The 17,181-nt window shown below is 43.8% G+C and overlaps 1 pseudogene; it reads right to left on the bottom strand.

Annotated features, from left to right (window-relative positions):
- Positions 1-1,240: 1,240 nt before the first annotated feature.
- LOC130357450 (zinc finger BED domain-containing protein 4-like) lies at positions 1,241-2,552 on the bottom strand (annotated as a pseudogene).
- Positions 2,553-17,181: the final 14,629 nt, after the last annotated feature.

The following is a 17,181-nucleotide window of genomic DNA, read 5'->3' as shown; positions in this document are numbered from 1 at the left end:
CTGACATCATGAGCACAGTGCTCTCTGCTGACATCTCTGTTCATTTTAAGAACTGTCCAGAGTAGAAGAAAATCCCCATAGCAAACACATGCTGCTCTGGACAGTTCCTAAAATGGGCAGAGGTGTCAGCAGAGAGCACTGTGGTCATGATGTCAGCAGAGAGCTCTGTGTTCCAAAAAGAAAATAATTTCCTCTGTAGTATTCAGCAGCTAATAAGTACTGGAAGGATTAAGATTTTTTAACAGAAGTCATTTACAAATCTGTTTAACTTTCTACCACCAGTTGATTTAAAAAAAAGTTTTACACCGGAGTACCCCTTTAAGCTACATTTGTTTTGTTGCCTAACTGCTTAGCCTTAGGGTGAATTTAAAGTAATTTAAACACATGGTTTAATGCATATAATAAAGAATATTACATTTAAAACAAGATAAATGTTGAGTAACTTAAGCTTTCTAGCTGAGTAACGATAGGTAGCATAACCTATAAGGCTAGACATAGACAATACGATTAGTCATCAATCATACAGGTATTGGTCTTGGGGAGCAGAGGAAATAGTAGTGGGCACTACACACAGGACCAGTTCCTGAGCAACCCAGATCATTCAGCGAATGCCAAGCCATGTTAACCTGCTATCCAGCTTCAAGGTTACAAAAAAGTGAGTTAAGACAGACATTAAATAACATTTTTATGAAAAGTATGCTAAAGTAATCTAAAACTTTAGAATTTCTTCAATAATTCCAGTTGAGAAGGAGTACATTGTAGTGCAGAAAGCACAACATTTCTGCATGTTCTCCTGTTAAATGGCTTCTGTTTCTTTCATAAATTGCTGACACTTCACTGAAAACACGCTCACTAGGTACAGAGGAGGGTGGAGAGCAAAGGTATCTTCTGGCATAGGGTTTTAAAGCGTGTCTCATTTTCTTTCTACAACTCAAGTGGATTGCCCTTTCTATTGATCACTGGTTCTTTCAAATAAAGATTAAGCTCATTGTCAAGGCTGACTTTTGGTGAAGTTAGAGAATCTCCTACATGAGGCCCCAATAAAACGCTGAACATGGCATCAATTTGGCCATGTTTAAGACTTTTTTCCATGTGTTTCCTTTTTGGGAATTTGTAGGTTTCTGTTGCATCATCATCTTGCTCTTCAAGACTAGTACTATTAGTAGCATCAGGCTCGTCCAGAAAAATCAAGACTAGTAACATCAGGCTCTTCCAGATGTGACCTTTCTAGAACCTGCACCTACTTTTGCATATTATGTTCTGTCAGCCATTTTTTTGCCTTGGCCAATACATTATCAGAAGAGAAAGCATGATGTTAGAATCAAGGATCTAAAAGACATGCCAACACTACGTTTATATTCTCTTCATACTTCAAAAAACGTTTGTTGAGGCTTTCGTTCATAACCTCCGAGTGTTTTAATTCCACATGTAGTGGGCCCTTCATTCTCTTGAAGAAGCATCTTCAGCACTCTCACACATGGAATAACTGATGACACACTTGAGTCGTTATGGCTAACCTCTAGGGTCACTTCCTCTATTGGGAGGAGGGTCTGAATAAGATTTGCTACAATCTCCCACTGATCAGCATTAGGGCAAGAATAGCCTCCATCCTCACCAGCATCGATGCTAAGAGCTCGCTTCTGTTCCAGCATTCTTTGTAACATGTGAAGTGTGGAGTTCCACCTTGTTGGAACAGCCTGAATCAGGCTGCTTTTGGGAAGGCCAAGGTCTGACTGAATGCACCTCAGTCGTGCTTGGCAATGAAGGAATGGTGGAAATGACTTGCGCACTTCTTTAGCATGGCAATTATGTCGATCACAGTTCTCTGGCTTGACAGACCATCATTTACTACAAGTTGCAGGGTGTGTGCCATGCAGCTGAGATTTGACACTTCAGCAAGCCTCATTCCTTTCACCATGTTTGCTCCGCTTTCTCGAAGCACAAGCAGCATCACAAACTTATCCCCCAATCATCAAGCATGCCTAGAAACATTTCTTTGATGTACTCGCCAGTGTGGGATCCTTGCATCACCTTTGTGTTCAAAACCAACTGCCTTTTTGTCCATCCATTATCAATGAAGTGACACATAAGACTCATTAGTGATTCTGTTGATCAGGACCAGCAGGCCGTAGTGAATGAGAGTGAATTGCCGGTGTTCTCTGGTTGTAATATTGTTTTTACTTTCTGAATCACCTTCTGATGAATCTTTGGCAGCATTTCGGTTCTGTAAAACTTTTCATTTTTCAGTGTGTACCTTGGCTCAACTATGGACAACAAGTGCTTGTAAAGTCTGACACCATTGTAAATGGCTAGTTATCCGTAACCATCATCTCTGTGATTGCCCTGTCCAGAAGCTGGGATCTTTCATCGCACTTTTGCCACTTTGTGCGTTTCTGAAATAGGTCTTTTATGTTTGTCTGGAATAGAGTTGGTGTTTCACATGATTCCTTTTCATTTGTTTTCCGTGCTCCATTAAATAATTCAACATGATGAATTCTTAGATGGGTCTAAAGATTGGATGTATTCTTTGTTTTTGCGGTTGCATATCCCATGCTTACATTGGTTTTGCATGTGTTGCACATTGCCTGTCCTGGGAAGGGTTCACTAAAATAGTCCCAAATTATACTTTTACTGTTTCTTTGTGCATCCATCTGCATTGAAAGAAGAGGGTTACAACAAGCTACAGTGAGGTTTAGAGTAAGTTGTGGATAAAGAAAAAAACAAACAATATCAATATTAATAATATGAGATCCCAGCATGTACCTGGCCATTACTGATGCTGATAGGAGTGTAAACAATATCAATATTAATAATATGAGATCCCAGCATGTACCTGGCCATTACTGATGCTGATAGGAGTGTAAATGATGTCAGCAGTCGTACTTCTGCCATGCTCACCCGGCCAGTACATACTGGGATGCTATTAGCCTTTTACTTATTGGAGCGGTACAGATTAAGGAAAGTGTGCACACCGCACACAAACAATACAGTGACAAACCTTACATTTCACTAAGCTAAAAGTAGTACTACTGTATCCTCTGAATATAATACCGCCACACACCGTACCCTCTGTATATAAAACCGCTACACACCATATCCTCTGTATATAAAACCGCTACACACCGTACCCTCTGTATATAAAACCGCTACACACCATAACCTCTGAAAATAATACTACTATTGACCCACTACACACTGAACCCTCTGAATATATTACTACAACACACTGTACCCTCTGATTACAATACTACCACATACTGTGCTCTCTGATTACAATACCGTAATGTATTGTGGCCCATAAAAACCATACTACCCCAAAAAAGGCGCAAGCAGGGTTTATTTGTGCCTTTTTTTGTGCTTGAGTTGCAATCCAATGATTTTGGCAATACACATATGGAAAGGTTTTATGAACTGCGCTTTTTTGTGAATAGGCGCAAAAAAGGCACAAAGCCACAAAAAGTTTCAAAAACTTCACCAGCCCAGAATTAGCTTTTTGGTGTATGTGAAGAGAGAAATTTCAGAAATGTGACCTGCACAAAATTTCAAATGCTCTGTGACCATTTAATAAGTTTTGTGCTCCTACACATTACCAGCACACAAAAAAAAGTGTAGAAAAATGCTTCACTTACACCTACAATGATAAATGCCGGCCTATACCTCTGAAATGCAAAACACTCTGTGCCCCTCATATATAGTAGTAATGCTCCATCCTGTGCCCCCACATATAACTATAACCCGTCCTGTTCTCCCCCCACATAATAATAATACCTTTGTCCTGTGTCCATTGCATATAATGCACCCTGTGCTGTGCCCCTCACATATAATGCCCCTACCATGTTTCCCTCACATATAACCCCTTAAGGACTCAGGGTTTTTCAGTTTTTGCACTTTCGTTTTTTGCTCCTTACCTTTTAAAAATCATAACCCTTTCAATTTTCCACCTAAAAATCCATATTACGGCTTATTTTTTGCGTCGCCAATTCTACTTTGCAGTGACATTAGTCATTTTACCCAAAAATGCACGGCGAAATGGAAAAAAAATCATTGTGCGACAAAATCGAAGAAAAAACGCCATTTTGTAAATTTTGGGGGCTTCCGTTTCTAAGCAGTGCATATTTCGGTAAAAATTACACCTTATCATTATTCTGTAGGTCCATACGGTTAAAATGATACCCTACTTATATAGGTTTGATTTTGTCGCACTTCTGGAAAAAATCATAACTACATGCAGGAAAATTTATACGTTTAAAAATGTCATTTTCTGACCCCTATAACTTTTTTATTTTTCCATGTACAGGGCGGTATGAGGACTCATTTTTTGTGCCATGATCTGAAGTTTTTATCGGTATGATTTTTGTTTTGATCGGACTTTTTGATCACTTTTTATTCATTTTTTAATGGTATAAAAAGTGACCAAAAATGCGCTTTTTTTTTACTTTGGAATTTTTTGGCCCGTACGCCATTGACCGTGCGGTTTAATTAATGATATATTTTTATAGTTCGGACATTTACGCACGCGGCGATACCACATATGTTTATTTTTATTTTTTTTTACACTGTTTTATTTTTTTTATGGGAAAAGGGGGGTGATTCAAGCTTTTATTAGGGAAGGGGTTAAATGATCTTTATTAACACTTTTTTTTACTTTTTTTTTGCAGTGTTATACTGGGCATTATATGTGAGGGGCACAGGACAGGGGGTATGATAAGTCTGGGGCACATGTCAGGAGGGGGGGCATTATATGTGCATTATATGGGCACATGCCCCCTGTCCTGTGCCCCTCACATATAATGCCCCCTGAGGGGGTAGGACAGGGGGCATTATATGTGAGGGGCACAGGACATGGGGCATTATATATGAGGGGCACATGACAGGGGGCATTATATGTGAGGAACACAGGACATGGGGCATTATATGTGGGGTCACTGGACAGGGGGTATTATATATGAGGGGCACATGACAGGGGGGATTATATGTAGGGGCACATTATGGGGGGATTATATGTAGGGGCACATGACAGGGGGCATTTTATGTGAGGGCACAGGACATGGGGCATTATATGTGAGGGGAACGGGGCATTATATGTGAGGGGCACAGGACAGGGGGTATTATAATTCTGGGGCACATGTCAGGGGGCATTATATAGGCACATGACAGGGGGGGGGCTGTCATGTGCCCCCACATATAATCCCCCCCTGTCATGTGCCCCTCATATATAATACACCGTCCTGTGACCCCACACATAATGCCCCATGTCCCTCACATATAATACCCTCACTTATATTTGCCCCCCTCACTTATAATTTGCCCGTCCATCCATACAGCGCCCGAGCAGAGCAGTGATCACCTTTCTCACACGCTGGTACGTTCTAGTACTGTGAGTGAGAGCTGCGGGGACGTGATCTCCGGGCGCCGGCGCAATGATGTGATGTCATCACGCTGGCCTGCCGTGGATGACGTCCCTGCGGCTCTCACTCCCACTGCAAGATAGAAGCAGCATGAGAAAGGTGAGGGAGTAAGGGGGTGGAGGAGCGGGACAGCGGACAGCTCCCGCTCCACCATCCTGTCCGCTGTGTATTTGCAAAGGGTTACACAACTAGATTGCGCCGCACGGTAAAACAGGGCGTGCGCACGAATCACGGGACTTCAGTCCCGGCCCGAAGTTCAGGGGGGACTGAAGTCCCGCGATTCATGCGCACGCCTTGTTTTGTGCATTATCGGCAAGTTAGAAGCCGATACCAATAACGGGGAAAATCGTGAATATCGGCCTATAATATCGGCCGTGCCGATAATCGGTCGATCCCTACCTAAAAGACTGGACCTCCTCGCAGGCTGAGGGTATAGCCTGTGGTGGGTTAGAACCACAATTATTGTTAGAATCTGTATTTTTGGGGTTATCCAACTTTTGTTGGGAGTCAGGCTGTAGTTTTTTAATTTTTGATGATTGATGGGCGCCAGAAATGTGGCGTTTTTGCCTTTAGCTTTTCTTGGACCCTGAAGCCCTTTAGCTAAATCTGAAACAGATTCAGGAGGTGACCAAAAAAGGTCTGAAGGAGTAGTAGGTTGTGCAACTCCAGAAGTTGGAGGGGTAATGTGTTGTAAGGCTATATTAATAGATTTGGAAAATGATTCCTGTAAAACAGAAATTGCTGATTGCACAGCGGTATGCACAGATTTGTTAACAGAAGAATCCACCATGGCTTCCATGCAATCCTCAGAGGAAAGTTCATTATTCTTTCCAGAATTTTCCATTGTAGGGAATCTGAACAATTTTTAATAAACTGAGTAAAAATTAATTAAGGAAAATAAGAATAAAATCAACTCACTTATGCAATATATGAACTAATTTAAATTAATTATTCCAAAGTAATTAATTAATAAAATAAATAATATATTAATTAAATAATAAATATTAAAAAAATTTAAATTGAAATAGAATATATTGGGGACTTAAATGACAAAAACCGCTAGATAGCTCTGTAATACTGTGAAAGAAATATCAGAATATGTTTAACTATAAAGATAACACTTGTGTCCATTGAAAGGATATAGTAACAAATAGTGACGTCCGGCCGGCTCTGTCGCTCTGAGGTGAGTGACAGAAAGCCCGCCGAATCCCGTCAGGAGATCACCTCACTGACGGGAGATCTCGCAAGAGTAGCGGACGAGCTCTCGGAGAGAAGGGAAAATGGCGCCCGTAACGCAGTGAGAAAAGAGAGAGACGGAACGAACGGTGGAACAGGTAAAGTATATATAGCGAGGAATAAATCATTTGATAAGGGGGTCGGAATGACAAAGAAAAAACAATTATATATATATATATATATATATATATATATGAGACCAATGAACGGCGGAACCGATAAATGGCGAATATATGATAAAAATAAGCGAAAATAAGAGTAATAAAGATTAATAAGAAAAATATATCCTGTAGGGAAGTATATATCAAATAAAAAAGTTAAATATAGGAACAGGAGGAATAAAAATATATATATATATATATATATTAACCAATACTAATGGAAAAAGAGAAATAATTAAATATTAAAGTGATATTAAAGGAGTAGTCCAGTGGTGACTCTTTATTCTTGTTATAAAATATTTAATTAATTATTTTAATTAAAGGGGTAGTCCAGTGGTGAAAAACTTATCCCCTATCCTAAGGATAGGGGATAAGTTGCAGATCGCGGGGGGTCCGACGGCTGGGGCCCCCTGCGATCTCCTGTACGGAGCCCCGACAGCCCGCGGGAAGGGGGCGTGTCGACCTCCGCACAAGGCGGCGGCCGACACGCCCCCTCAATACAACTCTATGGCAGAGCCGAAGCGCTGCCTACGGCAATCTCCGGCTCTGCCATAGAGATGTATTGAGGGGGCGTCGGCCGCCGCTTTGTGCGGGGGTCGACACCCGCTATCTGGGCCGAGAGCCGGGGCCCCGTACAGAGAGATCGCAGGGGGCCCCAGCGGTCGGACCCCCCGCGATCTCAAACTTATCCCCTTATCCTTAGGATAGGGGATAAGTTTTTCACCACTGGACTACCCCTTTAATTAAAATAATTACTGTATTTATCGGCGTATAACACGCACTTTTTAGGCTAAAATTTTTTGCCTAAAGTCTATGTGCGTGTTATACGCCGATACCGCCCCAGGAAAGGCAGGGGGAGAGAGGCCATCGCTGCCCGCTTCTCTCCCCCTGCCTTCCCTGGGGTATAGAGCCCTGCTGCCGGCCCTTCTCACCCCCTGGTTATCGGCGCCGCTGCCCGTTCTGTCCCCCTGACTATCGGTACCGGCGCCGATAGCCAGGGGGAGAGAAGGGGCAGCGGCACCCATTGCAGGCGCCGCTGCCCCGTTGCCTCCCCCCATCCCCGGTGGTATAATTACCTGGGTCGGGTCCGCGCTGCTGTAGACCTCCGGCGTGCATCCCCTTCGTCGTTGCTATGCGCTGCACGGCGCGGCGCATGACGTCAGTGCGCCGCGCCGTGCATAGCAACGACGCAGGGGACGCACGCCGGAGGCCTGGAGAAGCGCAGACCCGACCCAGGTAATTATGCCACCGGGGATGGGGGGAGGCAACGGGGCAGCGGCGCCGGCAATGGGTGCCGCTGCCCCTTCTCTCCCCCTGGCTGTCGGCGCCGCTTCTCTCCCCCTGGCTATCGGCGCCGGCAATGGGGCGCCGGCACCGATAGTCAGGGGGACAGAACGGGCAGCGGCGCCGATAGCCAGGGGGAGAGAAGGGCCGGCAGCAGGGCTCTAGACCCCAGGAAAGGCAGGGGGAGAGAAGCGGGCAGCGACGGCCTGTCTCCCCCTGCCTTTCCTGGGGGTGTATCGGGGTATACACGCGCACACACGCACCCTCATTTTACCATGGATATTTGGGTAAAAAACTTTTTTTACCCAAATATCCTTGGTAAAATTAGGGTGTGTGTTATAGGCCGGTGCGTGGTATACCCCGATAAATACGGTAATTAAATATTTTATAACAAGAATAATGAACATAAATTATATGGAAAGAAAATATTTGGTAGAGCAAATATCACTTATCTTCACACAACTGCTGAGCAGCAAAGAAGAAGGGATTTACCTGGGTGTCTGATACCTTTATCCCCTATGCTATGGACTGATTGGCTGTGTTATCCAGCATTATAGGTTGCATACTAGTTTTGTATGCACTTCATATGTTAAAATTTTTCACTTCTAATACATTCAATATCTATTTGCTGCTGTGGCAGTAAAGAAGTTGTTAAAAGCATAATAGGAGCGTTTTGTCTTGTCTTGAAATCCCATTGATTTTAGTGGATTTTGCGGTGAAATTTCCCTGAAATAACTTCCAAATGTGATTGAGGCAGAAGACTGAACATGTCCAATCCACCAGAGAAGTCCCGCTTATCAGTGGAACAGAACTTATGGCCGAGGCAAATTGCAGAGGACCTAAGCGCCAATTCTGGATTGCTGATCCACATAGGAATTCTGTTATGTTTTCTACTTAAAGGGCAACTGTCACAAATTTGTACCCCCATAAACTAATCGCAGGGTAACAAAGTTCTTTAGAATTATTCTCCAGGTATACCTTTTACTGCTTTCTAGCAGCTTTTATCAGGCTAAAAAAAAAAATGCTTTATAAGACAGCCAGCAACAGTCGGATAGGCGTGGCTATGGCCTGTGGTCGCTACACCTATCTCCTGTATGTCATCGCTAGGACCGCTGTGTAATTGGTCCCTGCACATAGGCCCCTTTATTTTCCTTATCTGTGGCGGTGAACATACAAATGTATAAGTAAAACAAGTGCCCGTTCTTCTATCAGTTTACATTGCCCGTTCTCCTATTAGGTTACAATGCTTGTTCTCCTATTCTCCTAGGTTAGGCTGCTTTCACACTATAAAAATTCATCTGTTACAAATGTCCATCAGAAAACCCATGTTAAAGAGATGTTAAACAATCCCATTCATATCTATGGGATTTTTTTATTACCCGTTATGAACCGTTATAGCCCGTCATGAATAACGGCCGTGAACGGGAGAAATAACGTGACATACACTAATTTTTCGCCCGTCACAAGAAACGGGTAAATTAACAGCCATTATTTTAAACATTGAAGTCTATGGCAAACGGATGATCCTTTATGTCATCCGTTTGCACCTGGTTTATACAGGGTGGGCCATTTATATGGATACACTTTAATAAAATGGGAATGGTTGGTGATATTAACTTCCTGTTTGTGGCACATAAGTATATGTGAGGGGGGAAACTTTTCAAGATGGGTGGTGACCATGGCGGCCATTTTGAAGTCGGCCATTTTGAATCCAACTTTTGTTTTTTCAATAGGAAGAGGGTCATGTGACACATCAAACTTATTGGGAATTTCACAAGAAAAACAATGATGTGCTTGGTTTTAACGTAACTTTATTCTTTCATGAGTTATTTACAAGTTTCTGACCACTTATAAAATGTGTTCAATGTGCTGCCCATTGTGTTGGATTGTCAATGCAACCCTCTTCTCCTACTTTTCACACACTGATAGCAACACCGCAGGAGAAATGCTAGCACAGGCTTCCAGTATCCGTAGTTTCAGGTGCTGCACATCTCGTATCTTCACAGCATAGACAATTGCCTTCAGATGACCCCAAAGATAGAAGTCTAAGGGGGTCAGATCGGGAGACCTTGGGGGCCATTCAACTGGCCCACGACAACCAATCCACTTTCCAGGAAACTGTTCATCTAAGAATGCTCGGACCTGACACCCATAATGTGGTGGTGCACCATCTTGCTGGAAAAACTCAGGGAACGTGCCAGCTTCAGTGCATAAAGAGGGAAACACATCATCATGTAGCAATTTCGCATATCCAGTGGCCTTGAGGTTTCCATTGATGAAGAATGGCCCCACTATCTTTGTACCCCATATACCACACCATACCATAAATATTTGTGTTCCAACAGTCTTGGAGGGATCTATCCAATGTGGTTTAGTGTCAGACCAATAGCGGTGGTTTTGTTTGTTAACTTCACCATTCACATAAAAGTTTGCCTCATCACTGAACAAAATCTTCTGTGTAAACTGAGGGTCCTGTTCCAATTTTTGTTTTGCCCATTCTGCAGCACCTGAAACTAGGGATACTGGAAGCCTGTGCTAGCATTTCTCCTGCGGTGTTGCTATCAGTGTGTGAAGAGTGGGAGAAGAGGGTTGCATTGACGATCCAACACAATGGGCAGCACATTGAACACATTTTATAAGTGGTCAGAAACTTGTAAATAACTCATGAAAGAATAAAGTTACGTTAAAACCAAGCACATCATTGTTTTTCTTCTGAAATTCCCAATATGTTTGATGTGTCACATGACCCTCTTCCTATTGAAAAAAGAAAAGTTGGATTCAAAATATCCAACTTCAAAATGGCCACCCTAGCCAAAATACACCCTACCCCGAAAATAAGCCCTAGCTGGATTATCGGGGTGGGCTGCAATATAAGCCCTACCCCGAAAATAAGACCTAGGCAATGCCTGGGCTGCAAATATTAAAAAACAAACTTTAACTTACCTTCGTCCTCCGTTCCCCCGTTGCTAAGGAGCCGGCGTCACTGTTACAAAGTACAATTATTTGGCAGGGGGGGGGGGGAGAGAAGCAGCGCTCGCAGCTGGCGGGGGGGGGGGGGGGGAGGGGCAATGTATGTTCAATGTACATACCGTAAATAAATAAGCCCTACCCTGAAAATAAGCCCTAGTGTGTTTTTTGTGACTAAAATTAATATAAGACCCGGTCTTATTTTCGGAGAAACACGGTATCACCAACCATTCCCATTTTATTAAGGTGTATCCATATAAATGGCCCACCTTGTAATATCCGTTATTACTTCTGAGCATGCTCAGAAGAGGTGACATCAGCAGACTCCTGCAGTGCTGAGGGACTACTACTACTACTCCCATCATGGAACAGTCTTGTTTCCATGATGGGTGTAGTAATTCCCTGGCTGCGGGAGTCTGCAGACAGCTGAGGAGGCTACATTAGTGTTTGTACTACAACCCCCATCATGGAACAGAGTCTGTTCCATGATGGGGGTTTTAGTACAGGGGGATTGATCGCACTGGGTTTCACTTCTGAGACCCGATGCGATCTGAAGTTATTAAGCAGGGGAGTGGGCGGCATGGTCCGCAACCCTGTGATCTATGGGTGTGATTTAACTTTCATTTTTAAATCCCCCGCTGGGAGCCCTGAATGGCCGGTACTGAGGAGCCAATCAGGGCTCTCAGCAGGAGATTTAAAAATGAACATTGTGAGTAGCAGGGGGGCATATCTATATTAAAAGCACTGTGGGGGGCAAGCTATATAGCGCTGCAGGGGGGGGCTGACATATAGCCTATATATCTAGCCCTCCCCCCAGCGCATTCATAATATGCCCCCTGCAGCGCATTTATATATATATACCCCCGCCGGCGCATTAATAAATATATACCCCGCAGCGCATGTATAATGTACTGTCGCAGGCTGCCATCTATATACATATGTCACCGCTGCGCTATGGATGAAAAGCATTCTAGCAGCAGCATCGGCCAGCCCGATGCTGCTGATAGAAATACTTTTCATTCATAGCGCAGCGACGGCATATGTATATAGAAGCGCTGTGGGGGGCAGATAACGCTATATGTCTGCACCCCCCAGCGCTTCTATATACATATACCCCTGCAGCGCTATGTATGAAAAGTATTTCTATTAGTGCAAAGTGTCAGCAGATGGTTGTTGGCACTATGCGCTGCTAATAGAACAGAAAACAGAAACACAGAAAACGGACGTTTAATAACGGATGAATGCTCATAGTGTGAAAGCAGCCTTACAGTGCCGTCACAGTGGGTTAGTTTGCATAGCAAGCGGCAGAGCATTACGCTGCACACTGGAGCTGGGAGTGAGAGCTTGCTATGAAAACTAGCCGTCCGCAGCGCCGGTGATGGTATCACAGCATACTGGGGCCATCAGGAGAGAGCGCTTGCGCCCCGCAGCACCAGGAGACAGTTTTGTTCACATCACCGGCGCTGCGGATGGCTAGTTTTCATAGCAAGCGCTCGCTCCCGGCCCCAGTGCGCAGCGTAATACTTTGCTGCTTGCTATGCAAACTAACCTGCTGTGGCGGCAATGTAACCTAATAGGAGAACGGGCAATATAAACTGATACAAGAACGGGCACTTGTTTTACTTATACATTTGTATGTTCACCGCCACAGATAAGGAAAATAAAGGGGTCTATGTGCAGGGACCAATTACACAGCAGTCCTAGCAATGACATACATGAGATAGGCGTGGCGGCCACGGAAAAAATGGAGACTGAAGAAACCAAAAAGTTTGTTACATATGAAACAAGATAAAATAACTGACATTATTATACGATTTAAAAACCTCTCAAAAGATGGCTACAGAGCCATCTAGTGGCACTAGACATACATGACAGACAATTATAAATATTCAGCAACATTCAGCAATTATAACATACTGTTATTTCTTAATATAATATCCAGTGGGCTGCAGCACCACTATTAGTATACACACGAGGCTCCGCAGTTTAAAATGAGCAAAATGCCCCCTCTACATGTTTTGTCACTTCCATGACGTCATCAGGAGGAAAAATGGGCATCCTAAACTGCGGAGCCTCATGTGTGTATACTAATAGTGGTGCTGCAGCCCACTGGACATTATATTAAGAAATAAGTGTTACTACTGTAAACAATCATATGATAGCAAGTAGATAAACACACAGTGGTCCATGATTCTAAGTGTGTTACTCACGATATGTATTCATTCATCTAACATTGTAAATAAACTAATAAAAGTTAAGTTTTAGGGGTGGGAATCAAAAGGGTTTTTGTGATCCTGGGAATCCCAGGGTCAAAGGATTTATGACTGGCTGTGCACGCGCAGTGAACTCACAGACATCGCGACCGCTCCCCCTGCTCTCTGTACTAGGCTGAGATGCGTGCGGCGACTTGCAGGTCCTGTGTGTCTGCTCGTAGTGGAAGATTGCTGCTATGAGCAGCCACAGCAGGAGGCAAGCTATAGGGTTGGTCATCGGGGGATCCGCAGCATATGTCCCTTATGTGGTAAACCTAGAATGTTAAATATGCAGTTGCATTTGGATGTAGCATGTTATAGAGCAGGAAGAACTAAAAAGATTTTTTTTTTGGGGGGGGGGGGGGGAGAGATTTAGTATTACTTGTAAGGTTATTGGTACAGGTTATTGCCTACATCAGGGGACTTGTGAGTGAATTACACATGGAATGGTAGATGTATGAGGTTTTCTCCACAAGGCCTATCTTGAAACATATGTATGTATGCTCTTTCAGGTTCTGGCTGAGGAATCCTGCCAAATCAATTCACCTGGCGATGTATAAGATATAACCTTGTACCTGCATCTGTTAGGATGGTGAACTTGCTGCTCTAATATACTATTGTGTTTATGTGATTATTTTCTCACCTGAGAAATCACTATAATTAGCCCCTATTATATTTAGGGCACTCCCCTGAGGACGTCGACACCACAAGCGACAAACGCTTAGGGAAAAAAACATATTTTGGAGTATCTTGATAAAAATAAATGTATGACTCCATATCAGCATGGCTTTATGAGGGAACGGTCCTGTCAAACTAACCTGATCAGCTTTTATGAGGAGGTGAGCTCCAGACTTAACCAGGGGGGGGAATCGCTGGAGGTCGTATATCTGAATTTTTCCAAAGTATTTGATACGGTGCCACATAAAATGAGAAGGATTGGGCTGGGGGAGAATGTGTGCAAGTGGGTAAGTAACTGGCTCAGTGATAGGAAACAGAGGGTGGTTATTAATGGTACTTATTCTGATTGGGTGACTGTTACTAGTGGGGTACCACAGGGGTCAGTCTTGGGTCCTGTCCTATTTAATATATTCATTAATGACCTTGTAGAGGGGTTGAATAGTAAAGTAGCAACCTTTGCAGATGATACTAAACTCTGTAAAGCGGTAAACACTATAGAGGACAGTGCACTGTTACTAATGGATCTGGATAGGTTGGAAGTTTGGGCTGGGAAGTGGCAGATGAGGTTCAACACTGATAAATGTAAGGTAATGCACATGGGAGGAAAAATCTGGGCTGGGATTATGTATTAAATGGGAGAACCATTGGGACGACTGACGTGGAAAAGGACTTGGGAGTCTAAGTTAACAGTAAATTTAGCTGTAGTGACCAGTGTCAGGCAGCTGCTGCCAAGGCTAATAAAATCATGGGGTGCATCAATAGGGGCATAGATGCCCACAACAAGGAAATCTACTGCTGTACAAATCACTAGTCAGACCACACAGAATACTGTGTATAGTACTGGGCACCAGTGCACACGAAAGATATAGTGGAGCTGGAGAGGGTTCAAAGACGGGCAACCAGGGTAATACAGGGAATGGGAGGACTACAGTACCCAGAAAGATTAGCAGAATTAGGGTTATTTAGTTTAGAAAAAAGAAGGCTTAGGGGCGAGCTAATAACTATGTATAAATATATCAGGGGGCAGTACAGAGATCTCTCCCATGATCTATTTATACCCAGGACTGTATCAATAACAAGGGGGCATCCTCTATGTCTTGAGGAAAGAAGGTTTCTACACCAGCACAGACGGGGTTCTTTCCTGTAACAGCAGTGAGACTGTGGAATTCTCTGCCTGAGGAGGTGGTCATGGTGAACTCTGTAAGAGAGTTCAAAAAGGGGCTGGATGCATTTTTGGAGAATAAGAACATTGCTGGTTATGAATACTAGATTTATAGGGACAGGTGGTTGATTCTGACTGCCATATTTGGAGTCGGGAAGGAATTTCTGGATCATCTCAGTAGGGACTTATTAGGGGTATAGGTTGAACTTGATGGACTCTGGTCTTTTTTCAACCTTATGAACTATGAATAAATCTAAAACACAAATAATAATGTGCTCTTTTATGTGCCGAATAATTGTATGTTAAAGCAAACCGTAGAGAAGCTGCTAAAAAGATACAAAATACAACCCTGAGTGCAATAATTCAAACATGCACCTCACAGATCCCCATATTATAAGAACAACAAAATAGCATCCCTTAGAAAACCCTAAAAACAATTTACATACAACGGAGGTTAAACTAACAGGTCTATAATTCCCGGGGGCACCTTTTGACCCCTTTTTAAATATTGGCACCACATTTGCCATGCGCCAGTCCTGGGGAACAGTCCCTGTTACTATAGAGTCCCTGAATATAAAAAATAGGGGTCTGTCTATTACATTACTTAATTCCTTTAGAACACAGAGGTGAATGCCATCTGGACCCATCTTGTCTATTTTGATTTTTTAGTAGGCAGCACTGTACTTCCTGGGTTAGACAGGTGACCTGTACTAGGGAGTTTACCGTATAAGCCGAGTTTTTCAGCACGGTTTTTCGTGCTGAAAACGCCCCCCCTCGGTTTATACTTGAGTGAACCCTCCGCCTGTCAATCCCTTCATCAGTGGTCTTCAACCTGCGGACCTCCAGATGTTGCAAAACTACAACTCCCAGCCATCGGCTGTCCAGGCATGCTGGGTGTTATAGTTTTGAAACCTCTGGAGGTCCGCAGGTTGAAGACCACTGCGGCCTTCGTCATCATCCCCCCGCCCCTTTTGCTTTGTACTCGCCTCCCCTCGGCGGGACATTAGGGTGAGCTGGTCCGGGCCATCTACGCAGCAGGGACCGTCCGGTAAGGATGGTTAGTCGTTGCAGGCTGTCCATTTTCACCGGAGGGGCCTCTTCTCCGCGCTTCGGCCCCGGAGTAGTGACGTTGCCTTGACAACAACGCACAGGGAAGTTGCGTCCCTGTGCGTAGTCGTCAAGGAAACGTCACTACTCCGGGGCCAGGGCCGAAGCACGGAGAAGAGGCCCCCCCTCTGTGAAAATGGACAGCCTGCAACGACTAACCATCCTATAGAGGCTGGGACCCCTGCAGTGCATGAAGCAAGTGAAAGAAGAAAGTTCTCCCTTCATGTACAGGATGTAAATGTACGTTCTGGTGTATGAAGTATCAGGATATACATTTACATCTATTGTCCTTAAGATAAGGCGTAACTTGTAGCTTCTGGACCCCAATGCAAAATGTGTAACAGGACCCTATGTCTACCATATGCCATTTCTAGTACTGGTGTCTTTTGAAGCAAAGGTGACCTGGGGCCTTGTCAAGCACCAGGGCCCAATGCAACTGCTACTTTCTGCACCCCCTATAGTTAAGCCCCTGTATGTGTCATCAGCGCTCCATTGCAATGCAATCTAAACTTTTGACCTGTCTGGACAAGATGTCAAAAATGTATTCAAAGGACAGTGATGCTAAAAACTGCTGTGGGAACTGGACGGAAATTTCCATCGCTACAACTATCAGATATACCGTATTTTCTGGCGTATAAGACTCCCCCCAGCTTTTACAGTTAAAATATAGAGTTTGGGATATACTCGCTGTATAAGACTACCCCTTCTACCGCGATGTACGGTACCTTACCATTGTTCCACCACACTAGGTTGGCAGTATACGGTAGTTCCCCCCACATTAGGTTGTAGTTCTCCCACATTTGATTGGCAGTATACGGTAGTTCCCCCACATTAAGTTGGCAGTATATTTTCCCACATTAGGGAGGCAGTGGCCCCCCACAGACATACAGCTTTCAGCCATACACAGTGTATGGCAGGAGGCTGTA

Source organism: Hyla sarda, chromosome 2, assembly GCF_029499605.1.
Source record: "Hyla sarda isolate aHylSar1 chromosome 2, aHylSar1.hap1, whole genome shotgun sequence".
NCBI lineage: Eukaryota > Metazoa > Chordata > Amphibia > Anura > Hylidae > Hyla > Hyla sarda.
This window is presented reverse-complemented; position numbering and strand designations above follow the sequence as displayed.